Consider the following 14,934-nt stretch of genomic DNA (forward strand, 5'->3'; position numbering starts at 1 on the left):
CCCCTGGATCCCAGGAAGTGTCTAAGGCCAGGTTGGACAGAGCTTGGAGTCCCCTGGGACAGTGGAAGGTGTCTTTGTCAATCACAGGGAATTGGAAGAATCTTTAAGATCCCTTCCACCTCAAACCATTCTGGGATTCTCTGATTCTCTCACTTCTTTCAGAGCTGACTGGCTCCCAGGGCTGCATGAGCAGCAATATGTGGGCTTGACAGGGTGCCTGTGTCAAGCTGCTGGAAAAGATTTAAAATTCCCCAATAATTTGTTTTCCGCAAAACAAATGAATCTTCAGAAGGGCCTTTCCTCACAGTTGCTAAGCCATTTAATTTATCTGAGTCATTTACAATTTGTGATGGGCCTGTTAATAGCCTGATGTGGGGATCAACATCACTTAGACGTGGGGGTTGTTTTCTTTCTTTTTTCTTTTTATTCTTTTTTTTTTTTGGCCTTTTGGGTTTTAATTTCTTGCTGGATTTGCCCCCAGAGGCACAAAGCTGTGTTTGGAAAACGTCAGCTCTGTCTCCCCAGCCCCTTTGTCATGCTGGTGCAGCTCGGGCTGAAAGCACAAACCACAGCCCACCCATGGGGACGTGCTGCCCTGCTACTACTTAAGTGCTTCAAAGTACCTGTCTGTGATATGAAACATGCCATAAAATGAATATATTCCAGATGTCTCAGCGAATTTCCCTCAGCTCCACAATCCACCTGAAGGCAGTGCACGCAGCGAGGTTCCTTGGTCCCTGCTGCCTCTCTCACTGCCAAAGGAGCACAGTGAGGGCTCATTTGGGGTTGCACTTTTGGGGGTTGCCATTACCAGACCAGGGTGGTGACCCCAGGTTCTGCTCCGTGCAGTGTGGGGTGAAGATTTCAGCCACTGATGTCTCAGGGGGTGATTGCCCTCCATGGGACTGGGGGAAATGGGGTTTGCATCCTTAGGTTTGGGGGTCTTTGTCCTGGAGGGGATTTCTCTCTCCCCTCTTGGGTGGGGGATCCCCATCCTCAGGGTCTGCAGAATCTCTGTCCTCAGAGTTGTGAGGGTCCTTGGGTTTTGAGGCTCTGCATTGTTAGGGTTGGTGGATCTCCATACTCGGGGTTAGGAGCTCGATCCTTGAAGTTTGTGGGTCTCAGTCCTTGGGTTTTGGAGATCTCCATCTGCAGGGTTGGGAGATCCCTTTCCTTGGGGTTGGGGGAATTCCCAGCTTTGGGGTTCGGTGGATTCTTCCTTGTGTTTTGTGGAGCTCCATCCCTGAGCATCTTCACCTTCTGAGTTGGGAGCATATCTCCATTTTTGGGATATGAGGATCTTCTTCCTTGGGTTTGGGGGAAAATCTTCAACTTTGGGGCTGGCAGATACATCTGGAGTTGGCAGACCTCCATCCTGGAAGGTTCTCCATCTTCAGGTTTGGATGATCTCCACCTGAGTCTGTCCATGGAGGGAGGACCTCTGTCCTCCATCCTGGCTGAAGCCACAACCCACAGCCTCCTCCGCACCACAGCACCCACCTTGCTCAGGGACTACCCTTGGACATGCAGCTGCTGGTTTGGGGTGATGGGCACCTCTGTGAGCAGAGCAGGCTCCCAACCTTCCAGCCAGCTCAGCAAATATGACCCTAATTTATTTAAAAGCTTCAGAGAGATCACGTTGGGGTGTGTGTTTGCTGTTGAATTGGGTATTTCCAGGAGACACAGCCAATAATTTCCTTGGTGTGCTCTGTGTAGGTCCTGGTTGGCTGGGAGGACCATGGAAAAGCTGGAATAACAACCGTGTAGAAGGCAATGAAGAAGGTACAAAAGCTAAAATTACTGTTCATGGCTAATACGTTGCATGGCACTAATTAATTTTTAAACAGCCTCGCTGGGGACCTCATTGCTAAAACATGATGTTTTCTTCTCCGGAACCATAACTGTTAACTCCAAACAAAGCAGAAGAAAGTCAGGAAGGGTGAGGAACCACAGGTCCATTAGACTGCATCTGAATGGCCAGACCTGATGGCCACTGTGCCTGGGGGATGCTCTGTCACACCCCTCTGAAGGGATTTTTTTGGGCTGGGGAGTCAAATTCAGCTTCCTGGGAGTGCAGAAGTGTTGTCTGAGCTGCAAACATGCTGGGAGGAAAGGAAAAACTATTTTTGATTCTGCTCTCACCTGTCTCACTTTCCCTGCTTGTGGCTTTCCCTGAATATTTTTAACCATATTTTATTACTGGTCTCACAAGCCTCAGACTGAGGGGTTGCTGTCATTGCACTCACTCACATGTAAGTTATTTAATTCAGTCTTTGTGAGTGTTGAGAAGAGGCTTTCCTCAACGTTTTCATTGCTGCTGACATCTAGATCAACACCCAAATTTATTTATTTGACATTTCCCATTTCCAATTAACCTGTGAAATATTCCTCCTAAAATGGTCTGAGCTGGTAATGCTTTATCTTCCATTTAATGTTTAATTATTCTTTAATTATTTGGACACTTTTCTTATCACCACTTCATGTCCACCTATTAATTCCATCCTTTTAAATTTCATCATCTCCAAAAGAAGGGAAACTCAGAAGTTTATTTTGAAAAATTTATCAAGTTCAGTAGTTTTACTCACACCTCTCTGTTTACTTCTTTATTTTAAAATTAGGAAATGTGGTGGTAGCTTGGGGGAGAATATTTTTTAATGTCCTCTGAGTCTGATGGTACCAGAATCCAGCCTGAGCCAGGCTGAGTGTAGAAAATGACAATTACACCATTGAAATAGTGGGGGTTTTTTGCTGTTGGAAGGAGCCTTTGCTGTGTGCCAGTAGCAGCCCTGGGGTCAGGGAGGGCTGGGACTGAGGGGAGCACACGGCCCCCCCAGACGGGGAGATTTCTGTTTCCATATGGAAAAGGGATGTGGCATCTGGTTTCACTCCCAGCAGCTGGCAGCTTGAAGCCTGTGTTTTGCATGGTGTGGAGTAAAGAGAAAATAAAGTGTGGAATTGTTTGGCATTATCAAGGATTTCTGCTCCCCAGGACTCCTGCATAAAGAGATGGAAATTTTAGCTGCTGGAGCCAAGAAACACACAGAAGTATATGAATTTATTACATTTTATCTCATTCCCTTGCAAACAGCGCTGGAAATGTCAAAAGATCATCTATTGTTTCATCGTTTAGAAAGAATTTTTGTTTTCTAGTTGTAATTTCCTTGATGCCTGGCTGTGGGGAAGGAAGAGAAATTGGAGCAGGAGCTGGCAGGGCTGCGGCAGGTTGAACATGCAGGTTTGTCTGGCCATGGAGCTACACGCATTTAAATTTCTCACATCCCAGGTTTTTAATTTAACAAATGTAATTAAGGCTGGGGTAGGTACTCGGATTATTCATTTACTCCAGATGGAAAAAATTAAATTGAATGCAAATTCCGTAATCAGACATGGAGTTGAGGATGTCGGACGTGATGGGGAAGTGTCAGCACATTAATCGAACTGCTTTCCCTAAACAGCCCCCAAATCTAAGAGCCAGGGATTATTTGAATAATTGAGGTGGCATTTGATAAGATATCTGATTGCTGATATCTCCTTAAGACGAAGCCCTAATTGTAATTCTCCATCAAGAAGGATTAATCTGCGCAGGGAATGGTGTGGTGTCACACTCCCTCCCCTGAGTTTTGGGTTTTTATCAAGGGCTGCCATGCCCAGGGAAGGTGCCAAAGTGATTTATCGCTTCTCCTGTTACTTTATCCTTGTGCCAGGAGGTCGTCAGGTAGCACAGCTTGGCACTGGGGATCTGGGCACCCGAGGCTGCCGGAGTCCCACAGAGCTGGGTCTGTATTTTGGAGGTTCCTCCCATTGTTGGAGAAGAATGCATCCTTGCATCTTAATGTCCCTTCTTCATGTCTTCGGGGCACGGTTAGACCTTTTTCCCTCTGGGAAAAGGAGACAAAATGGAGACAAAGTGTCCCAACTTCAGCAGAAGGCCATGTTGGAGGACCATGATCCCATCCATGACCCCAGTCATCTGATAGGACCCAATCTTGGAAAGCTTTTGGGGGTTGATGGATGTCGACCCCCAACTCAGTCTTGGCTGGGGTAGAGTCATGGTTTAGGAATGGTCTCCCCAATTTAGTGCTTCTACTGAGACTTTGCAAACCACGCTGCCACTCCCTGGATCCCCTTTCTCCTCCCCTTCTCCTCCTGGAGAAGAGAATTAGAGGCATGAAAAGCAAAAATCATCATCAAAAAGATGGGTTGAAATGAGAACAATTTACTGGAAGCCGGAATGAGGAAACAAACAGCAACAGCAACAAAATTAATAACAAAAGGGTACCAAAAAAAGAGTGATTCACATACAAAAATGCTCACCTTGAGCTGGAGCTGCTCCGGCTGGGAAGGGATTCCCTTTCCTGCCCCTCCCCCCAAAAACCGATGTGAAGTGGTATAGAATAACCAGGTCCTGGCCATGCCCCCTCCAGCTGCTGCAGAAATTAACCCTCTCCTGGCTGGAGCCCGGACAGGTAGCAAGAGGAGTTTCCACTCAATCTGGCAACAGACACTTGGTCATAATCATAGAAATTTTTCTTGTGGAGTCTGTTTTGCTGCCAGCACCATTGGCTCCTCTTAAAACCAGGCACGAAGGATGGGGAGATAGGGGTGGACTTTCCTCCTTGAATCCCACACCCTAAGTGAGATTAGAAAGGATTTAAATTGCTGAAATGACAATTAAAAAAAATGAACTCAAGATCCAGTCTTGTAAACAAATAATCATCATGGTCTTTCCTTCTCTCTTCCTCTATATAGCAGCAAATGAAAAAAAAAAAAAAAAAGGGAAAAAGATGGAAGAGGGCAAAGGGATAAAGCTTGAAAGAGTTTGCTGTTCAGTTTTTTTGAGAGCTTGAATATTTTGAAACAAGCTGTAAATGGAAATTCTTCCCTGTGAGTATGGTCAGGCCCTGGCACAGGTTTCCCCATCCCTGGAAATGTCCAAGGCCAGGCTGGATGGGGATTTAGACCAGCCTGGGATAGTGGAAGGTGTCCCTGCCTGTGGCAGGGAGTTGGAAGAAGAGGAGTTTTAAGGTCCCTTCCAACCCAAACCATTCTGGGATTCCCTGATTCTGTGTAATAGAAAATAAAAGGTGTTGGGGAGAAAATAATCCTTAACTCTTCTGCAGTCAGTGGTTTGCCCAGAAGTGATGAGGATATATTGGATTTTTCCTGTCTCTAAAGCAAAATGAATGCAGAGATTTTTCATCTTTTCTCTTTGTCCTACCATCCCACCTCCTCCTGTGACCGTGTGCCAGTGGCCACTCCTGATGGATTGGGTGCACTAAGGGATTTTAGCCAGGCTCTGGACAGTGCATTCACAGCCAGAAAAGCATTATATCCCCTCAAAAAACCCCAAACCCAACCCCCCAAAAAACAAAAAAAATCCCAACTTAAATCACTTGAGATAAGTTGGGTGTTATCTTAAGTTGCAAATTGCTTGTTTGCTTCTCCAGCTGGAGCTGTTAATTCAGAACAATTAACACACCGTTTAAAACCCAGACAAAGCATATGGAGGCAGTCCTTGGGAAAAGATCCTCTTTGGGATGGAGTGGCTCAATGGGAAATCGAAGGATAACTCCAGTTTGGCTTTCCCCTTAGATCCTGGCAGGTGTTGTGGGGAATGACACAAATACCAGAGTTTGGGCCCTCAGAACCCCGGTTGGATGCTCAAAGCAAGACCCAGCTGGGTCTCTAGACCCAAAAGAAATCCAGTGTTGACATTAATTGTTGGGATGAGTTTATCACAGAGACAGTGCCTTCACGCTCCTGCTCATCCTTCAAATATTTCTTCTTGATGAAGAAATAATGAATCCTAGAGTGAATCCTAAAATAATGCCTGAATTTTTTTATTGACCCCTTTGCAATGCCATGGAGCACCTCCTTGGCTCCCTCCTTCAGGCCTTTTGTGGCGTTTCTGGACACCTGCCATTTATTTCCTAAGGTTCCCTTTTGATTTTGGATGCAGGTGAAGAGCAAAAGCCTAAATCTGGAAAGAAACCCCCAAAATACAGGAGTTCAACCTTCTTAAAATACTGATGTGAGCTCAATTGCTTAAAATATCTCTGGGTCAAGGAGCCAGGAGGTGAGCTCATTGCTTTTTTGCAAGGACATAAACCACTGTTAGACTTTTATGGGAAGCTGTAGGAAATGCTGCAGCAGTTGTTGCATTTTTGCAGCCCAGTGGTGGCTTAAGGGGTGATCCATCCTTTCTTCCACCCTTGCCTCCATGTATCCATGTGTCTTTTCTCCATGTGTGTTCATCCATGCATCTGTGCTGCCTTGCATCCCTGAATCCATGCATCCTTGCATCTGTCCATCCATCATTCTTGGTCTTATACTTCTGACCAGAACTGCACACAAATTTTGTTAAGGGCACACAAGATTTTTTTTTCTCCTCAAGTGAAAAAAATCCCACAAATCCAAATGTTTTCCTCAGAAACTTTACAGGAATTGGCATGGCTGAACGTGCAGCAGCTTTTAGCATCCACTACAAATGATGGGAAAATAAACTTTTCCATCTCAAATTTGGCACTAGGATTTTGGGATTGGGGACCCCTGTAATGTGAGCCCCCCAAAACCTCCATCCCCCTGAGCTGTGAAAGCCAAGCAGGTCATCTTTAAGAGCTTTTTCTGCAAACCCTTTCCTGCTACTCCCCCATCCGAGGATGGATGTAGGCAGCATCGGCAAATCTGAATAACTAATCAGAGTCCTCATTAACCCCCCACTGAGATGCTCAAACATTCACTTTGCTGTTTGCGAAGCAGGAAAAAAAAAAAATGGAAAAAAACCTCACAAGCCACCCTGCATTAAAATTGATGTGTTATTAATCCCACTGTTCCAGACCTCATGGGCACCGAATTTTCCTCCGTCTGGCCCGAGGCTGAACAGTATGGTGCTGCTTCTGCAGGGCACTTTGCCTCTCCATTATTTATCAGCACAGTGGAGAGAGGCTGCTTTTGTTCCCTGGATCCAGATGTGTTCACATGCACATGTCTGGGGTGGGGATGTCCAATATTTCTCTGCTTGCCCCATTTGGTGAGCCCCCTACAGCAGGGCTCTGCCAACAGACACGTCTCTCCCAACTGTGTTTAGCCTCAAAGCAGTTTTGCTTTTGCAGAAATACAAAAATATCTGGGTGTATGGGCATGTCTCAAATCTTTCACTCTCTCTGAGAAAGGGTGGGGTTTGTGCATCAAATTTAACTTCTGAAATGAAAATATTATATTCTTCTTTGCCCCAGCATCCCCAACACCTGGCCCCAGCCCTTTTCCAGAGGCTGGAGAGAAATTGCACTGTGTGGGGAAAAGCCCAACACACCAAAGGTTTTTATCACAGAAGTCCTGGCAGATGGCAGCAGGTGTTGCCAAGGTTATTTGGAGAGTCGTGATCATCCCTTGGAGCTCTTTAAAGGGTTAACTGAAACTTGAGCTTTGATTTCTGCGTCTGTACTGATTTTCACACCTACAGGGTTTCTTTGGTTGTCCCCAGGGGTGTGGAGTTTGGGGGCCAGTAGAGCTTGCTGCTGGGCATAGTGTGGGGTATAAAAATAATTCAACAAAACCCAACATTACGGGGGATTTTACAGTTTGTGGTTTCCTTCTAAGTCAGAGGAGTTGGCATTAAATTTATTAAAACATGATAGTCACAATTCAACAGCATTGACATGATGAGGCTGGAAGCACCATGGCCTGCTCACATTGGAAGAAACAAAGTGACATGCTGGGAAAAGCCTTCCTGCTTTAAAATCCTATACTTTTTACAAAAAATCCTGAATTTTCTTTTGCTAAATGTCAGCTTTATTAGCATTCCCTTACACTTCATTAAAACTTGTTAACAGGGATGCCCTTGGCTTTTTGCAAGGGGGTAGAGGCTGCTGTCCCAGGATACTGGGCTCCCAAATCTGCTTTGGATGCTGTTCAGGCCAGCAAATCAGGATTTAGGGCATTTGTGGGGATTGATGACTTGTCAGAAATGGTGTCTCATTTATGACCCCGGGGCAGCTGCTGAGTGCAAGCACGAGCAGCCATGGGACACCATGGATCTTGCAGCCTTGCGTTGCCTGTGGTGGAGCATCTTGGAGGAGGCGTCTCCTCCGTTCCCCTTCGCACTGGGAGGACTTCAAAGGCCTTTGCTAAACTTCAAAGGATGCCTTTTGAAGTTGCTAAAAGTGCTCAAAAAGACTTCTCTCTCTCTGCAAGGGTGTTCAGGGAGATGTCCCTGGTGGGGTTGGCTCTCTGTGTTCCCCATGATGGGGACAAAACCGGCGTTGTTTCTGCAGAAGGTGCACAATGGTTTTGTCCTAAATGCATGCAGCACCCAAGGCCTCAGGCCTGGCCACCTCCAAGGATGAAAATCAGTCTGTCAGAGCTCTTTTAACACTGACAGAGCCTTATTTCTGCTCCTTTTCCTCCAGCCCTCGTGTTTTGTTTGCACAGCAAGCCCAGATGGCAAAAGTCTTTCCTGTAGGGTAGAAAAAAGTCTTTATAGAATGAAGGTGCAAAACATGAGCTCTTCCATCATGATGTCAGGACAAATCCAATGAAAATCAAGTCCAAATTCGTGATATGTATTTGGCATCAGCCCATTCATGCTCCTCCAAGGCATGAACATTAATTCTTTACCCTAAATAACCTTAATATTTCACCTGCTGTTGTGGTGGAAGAGTTTTGGACTCAGGCCCTTCTGAGCAGATCAGGTCTCTACATCTCTTGGCTGGACCTACACTGGCCTGAGAAGTCAAGAGGCACCTTGATATTTTGTCTCTTTCATCAAGTTTTCCACATTTGGAGGTTTCTGCTGTGTTTTGCCCTGAAATGTTCCAGTTGTTTCCAGATCTCTCCTTCAGGTTTCCAGGAATGCAAGCTTCCCCCTGTAACTCCTTTGGACCCATGTTCCTGGGGGAGAGGATGGACACCTGCCCTGAAGGCACAAAACTGCACCTGTGGTTCTTGCCAGGGGTTTGGGATGGAGTTAAAACCAGGGGAAACAGTTCTCATGGATCTCCTGTCTGGCCTCACCCCACCAGACACGGCTCTCTGCTGGTGATGTGTAGCAGAGATACATCCCTGAGATGTGTGCTGGGGACCTGAGGAGCTCTCCAGAGGTTCTGTGCAGATTGTGAGGTATCTCAGGTGTGTACTGGGCAGCTGAGGAGCTCTTTGGAGGTTCTGTGCAGGTATCTCAGGTGTATATGGGGCAGCTGAGGAGCTCCTTAGAGGTTCTGTGCAGGTATCTCACGTGTATATTGTATCTGAGGAGCTCTCCAGTGGTTCTGTGCAGGTTGGAAGTTATCTCAGATGTATACTGGGCATCTGAGGAGCTCTTTGGAGGTTCTATGCAGGTATCTCAGGTGTATATTGTATCTCAGGAGCTCTCCAGAAGTTCTGTGCAGGTTGTGAGGTATCTCAGGTGTATATTGGGCAGCTGAGGAGCTCCTTGGACGTTCTGTGCAGGTATCTCAGGTGTGTACTGGGCATCTGAGGAGCTCTTTGGAGGTTCTGTGCATATTGGGAAGCAACTCAGATGTATTTTGGGCATCTGAGGAGCTCTCCAGAGGTTCTGTGCAGGTTGGGAGGTATCTCAGGTGTGTATTGTATCTGAGAAGCTCTTAGGAGGTTCTGTGCAGGTATCTCAGGTGTACTTTGGGCAGCTGAGGAGCTCTTTGGAGGGGGTGTGGTGGCATATATCAGATGTACATCCAAATCAGCAGTTCAGAACTTGGAGGTGTGCATACATCTGCCTGTGCTAGACATTTATCAGCAATCTGAGGAGCTCTGAACGGGTTTTGTGTACCAGGGTGGGGGGTTTGGGATGCATATTGAAATCTGAGGGGCTCTCTGGAGGTGACACATCTGTCAGAGCTCTGAGGAGCTCCCTGAAGGTGCTGTGTGCCATGCTGGATGTGCTGGGTGTGAAACAGAGATCTGAGGAGCTCCCTGTAGGTGCTGTGTGCCATGCTGGATGTGCTGGGTGTGAAGCAGAGATTTGAGGAGCTCCAGCCAGGTGCTGTTGGTCAGAGGTGTCCCTGCCAGCTGTGCATTGGTGAGGAGCTCTCCAGGGTGGGTTGGTACCAAGGTGATACATCAGGGCTGGGCTGAGAGCAGCTTGGCAGAGGTTTTGTGCATCAAGGGACATTTATTGGACTATATACATCTATAATATAAGAGATTTATACTGGAGATCTGAGGAGCTCTTTACCAGGAGATATATATCAGAGTAGATGCATCAGACATAGACTGGAGATCTCAGGTGATGTTTATAGACACAGAGGTAATATCTGGGGGTGATGTACATTGAGGGACATTCAATTGAAGGATGTTGAAGGTCTGAGGGGCTCACTAGAGGTGTGATATATGGAGAGATCTGGTGAATTTTATCTCGTGTATGTCGCAGACATCCTTTTTATGAAAAATCCTTTCTTAGGATTTTTCCTGCTGAAGCTGAGAAGTTTCAACAACGAGATGTAAACAATGGTTATCTGCTGCTGTGGAATGCAACAGGTCCGTCTGGATTGGCCCATCTTGGATGTTTATAATTAATGGCCAATCAAGAGCCGAGCTCTCTCGGACAGAGTCTCAGAGAGCTGCCTTTGTTATCATTCTTTCTTTTCTATTCTTAGCTTAGCTAGCTTCTGGAAACCTTTCCTTCTATTGCTTTTTAGTATAGTTATAATGTAATATATATATATATATATATCATAAAATAATAAATCAAGCCTTCTGAACATGGAATCAACATTCTCATCTCTTCCCCAAATCAAGAACCCTTGTGACCACTGTCACACTTGTATTCCATTTTTTGGTGCAGTCAAACACAAAACACCCCAGTGTGGGTGGCTGTGCAGGTCCTTACTCAGCCCATCTTTGTTTTTCCACTGGAACTGCTGAGATGGGCCCAGAAATCCCAGTCCCATAAAGGGCAGATTCTTGGCAGCTGCAAAATCACCTTTAGCATATGGATGGACTTTTCCTTATTAATTAATGGGAGCTCCCCCATTTTGGAGGTAGTGGCTGTTCCCCAGTTCACTCAGTCTGAGCCCAAGTATAAAAACACCTTTATTATAAAAGGTGTTTTTAATATTATAAAAATATTATAATTAACCAGGGAAATGCCAAATATTATATTATATAATATATATACAATAATAGTATATATAAAATATAATATAAATGTTATATATTATATTTTATAATAAATAATTATATTATCATTTATAATAATTAAACATGATAATTTTATTACCATTAACCAGGGAAATAAAATGATAATATTATAATTTACCAGGGAAATGCCAACTACCAGCATGAAATGGGGACACAGCCAGCCATCAGTGCTGTTTCATTCCTTTTTTTCCTTTTTTCTCCTTTTCAGACCTGGATTGCAGCAGTAACCCTCATTGTGATCCCGTGAGGAGCTTTCAGCACCCACCAGGAGTGGAAGAGGAGGGGACAGGACCACGTTGGCCTCCATCCCCTGTGCACAGACCAGCGAGGAGCACACCTTCGTTTGCTGGACACATCTCGGTTCGATCTCTAAAAATCTGATTTGTTTTTGTCCTTTTCTGGAGATGTTCAAACCTGCTGGGGAAAACCCCTGACCTAGCTCAGACATCAGTCTTGCTTTCATCTCCAGGGGATATTCCCACCTATGTTTTCCTTGATTTCTCCTATTTTACCCATCATCTTCCCCAAAAAAAACCATTAAGAGAGACTTGCCATCCATGGCTCCACTGCCGCTGCACTTTCCTAGTGCAGACCTTTATCCTTTGCTTAATATTTCACTTTCTTATTTTATAATTTCTCTCAATATTAAAATATTTCATTTTTGCTTTCCCAGGTTGTGATCCCTACCCATTTTTCGGGACAGTGGGAGGACACTTCCAGGCCAGTGGCTCCCTGAGCACCCCCTAACAGTAAGGCTGCTTTGCTTTATATTATTTAAGCAATTATATGTATTAATTGTGCAATTATGTGTATTAATTGAGCAGGATGTGGTGAGTCATGACCCTGGTGTGGCTTCATTTGGAGGAATTTCTGCTGTTTTCTGTTGATATAATTTAAATTGTATCAACCCTTCCCTAAATGCAGTCAGGATTTCAGAGCAGAAACACTTATTTTTTTAAAAATAAATCAGACTGTGCAGGGAGTCTTGTTTTAAAGCTCAAGTGTAGATAACATATTGTTAAGAGCCCTACAAGGCATAAGCAGCCTGGAGGAAAACACAGATATATTTTTGTGCAAATACTCTGAAATATAGGTTGTTATCACTGCAAAATTTTGGCACAGCCGGCAGTAGGGTGCAAAGAAATGGCCACCAACTAAAAATAAATGAAATGCAGAGCTTAAAATAAGATGTACATGAAACCAAGGGTTTCACAGTCCTTTAGTCAACCCTGATCACTAAAATTAGGGCTTGACAGAGTGACAAATGTGCTTGATCCATGCCAAAACCAGGGCACCAGCAGGTGACACAGAAAATAAACCCTGCTAGCTACAACTTCCCTCCTGTAGCAGCAAAGAGAAATCTTTGGTCCATGAAAATGGGAGTGGCCCCTTCAGTTTGGGTAAATATTCTGCAAAAGTGCCTGTTTTCAATTTAAACCGGTTATATTTAGGTGGGGGCTTCTCAGGGAAAAACCCAAACCCTTCATTTGGTCCATGGCCCAGCAGAGCATCTTTTCCTTGAGTCTTTTTTTTGAGTCTTGCCTCCTCTGAAAGTAAAGTAAGAAGTAAAGGAAGTAAAAAGTAAAAAGTAAAGTAAGAAGTCCTCTCCCCTTTTAGTAAGAAGCAACCAGCAGGGGCAGGATTATTTCCCCTAGGCTGCCCTTTGATTCTTATGGTGACCCTGCTTCAGCCAAACCAAAAAACACACGATGAAGGAAGTGATGAAAATCTCAGCTTGATTTTACCCCTGTCTGATAAAGGTACAGGTTGGGTTCATGTTGAAATTACTTTTCTGGTGAGTGTGGGGGGGATTGGGGTCACCACAATGACACTTTTTGAGGGGGATCCTCCCTGCTTGGTGCCTTCCTTCCCATCTGTATTTCAAAGTGAGTGAAAGTGATGCCTTGGAGTGGCTGCCTAGAACAGAGGCTAAGACAGAGTTAAGAGAATAAAGTGGGAATTTATGAAAGGCCTTTAACAGACACACCTTGGGCAGTCAGAGCCTCCCAGAGGCTGCACCCAGCATGGACAGGGGTCATGAGTTTTTCAGGCAGATTTAAGTTTGGTTAATTGTCTGGGTTTGGAAAGACAGGAGTCTACTAAGGAAGTCAGGAACCTCCCCTGAAATGGAGAATGTGAACCCTCCCCACCCCTCTGAATTGCTATGAATTTTAAATTAAGGGGCTCTCAAGCAAAAAATACGGGAGCAGGAAATAACAGTTCTTTAATAGAGAAGAAAATAAAAGGATAAAATAAACAATGCAGTAAACCAAAACAACACTGCCAGAGTCAGAACCCAACCTGACACCCTGTGGGTCAGGGTGTTGGCAGCAGTCCCATTGGAATTGTGGCTCAGCCCTCCTGCAGTGTCAGGGGTGGTTCTGCTGGAGCAGGGATCCTGGAGAAAGGTGCAGTCTCTGCCTCTGAAGATCCAGGGGAAGAGGCAGCTGCTGTTCCTCTGGGAAATCCAGTGGAGAAGCCGTGCTGGTGTTCCAGAATCTCAGATTATATCCAGGTAGGAATGCTTGGCTGGTGTTCCAGAATCTCAGATTATATCCAGGCAGGAATGCTTTTTTTCAGTGGTAGGAATGCTTGGCTCCTCCCTCTGGGCTCACATCTCCCAATGGGATGCTATAGTTCTTATCAGCCATGCAGGGACATTCAATAACTGTTAGCAGCAGGTGTCCCCCCAGAGGGAGGAGTGATTGTGATCACTCAGAGAGAGATAAGGCAAACTGCCCACTTGACAAAAGATAATCTGCCATACAGATGGTAATGGAATACATCTTGCCTTGCAAGCTGGAACATCCATTTACATATCAGGGGTTAATTCTCCAGTTACAGCTTCAGCTAATGAAGCCACATTCCCCCAGTTTGCTCCTCCCCAATTCACTTTTATTTGTACTTTTCTGGTCCTGAGGCTGTTGGGTGTCCTTGGGTTCCAGGCCCAGAGGAATTGTTTTGTCTGACCAAGATGTGAAGACAGGAGCTGACACTTCATATGGAGTTAGAGTTATGCACTAATGCAGCACAGGATTTGGAGAATATTATAAAGACTAAGATCTCAAGGCATCAAAAGTACTCTGTGCCCTGCCATGTGTTTTGTGTGGGTTGGGTTGCTCTTTTTGGAGGAGCTGTGTCTGTGGAGGACATAAAGTGCTGGAAACTTCTCCAGCAAAGAGACCAAATCAGAACTGCTCAGCAAATTGTGCCAACAGGGTGCAGACACCTTCCTTGAAAGGCACAGGACGATGTGATGGTGGTGGGTGTCCATTTAATGACCTTCTAGAACACTGGGCTGGCATCACTCTAAGGGGTTAATGATAGAAATTACCTGAAGGCTTCTGAGGAACAACTTGGTTTCCCTTGGCTTTCTCCACTGTGTGTTAGAGCCCTCAGTTTCCAGGCACAAAACTATTTCAGCTTTCCTCCTCCTGAAGCCCCTATGACCACAAGATGCACCTCTGAGGCCAGGCCATACCTTTTGTCATTGTGCAAAAAAAAGTTGTGAAAAAAAATTAGCATATCTGTCTCACACCATGAACACTTTCCAGTCCTTTTTTGATCCAAATTCCCTCATCCTGTTGAGTTCAGATCAGGCTGAGATTTACTCCCATTTGGAGTAAATGGAGAAGGCAGTCTTATTAAGCATTACTAAAGGAATTTGTAGCTCCCTATAAATCACCATGTCATATTTCAAACTTCTCTTTCATCATTGAGGCTGGAAATATGGCCCAAAATTGCTTTCAAATGGGCAAATGAAAAATGTTTCAATTG

The 14,934-nt window shown here is 45.1% G+C and overlaps 1 protein-coding gene across 5 annotated transcripts in view; it reads left to right on the plus strand.

The window, feature by feature from the left end:
* PKNOX2 (PBX/knotted 1 homeobox 2) overlaps positions 1-14,934 on the plus strand; it is a 97,925-nt gene that overhangs the window by 46,872 nt on the left and 36,119 nt on the right. For 2 of the 5 annotated variants that reach the window (XM_030964953.1, XM_030964954.1), the window contains exons 2-4: positions 1,717-1,782; positions 11,366-11,517; positions 11,831-11,906. The gene's annotated coding sequence lies outside the window, so the exon portion shown is untranslated. Of the gene's footprint in view, positions 1-1,716; positions 1,783-3,150; positions 3,236-11,365; positions 11,518-11,830; positions 11,907-14,934 lie in introns of all 5 variants that reach the window. The other 3 variants (XM_030964957.1, XM_030964958.1, XM_030964955.1) reach the window with 2 other exon arrangements.

The sequence above is a fragment of the Camarhynchus parvulus genome, chromosome 24, assembly GCF_901933205.1.
Source record: "Camarhynchus parvulus chromosome 24, STF_HiC, whole genome shotgun sequence".
NCBI classification, from domain to species: Eukaryota; Metazoa; Chordata; class Aves; order Passeriformes; family Thraupidae; genus Camarhynchus; species Camarhynchus parvulus.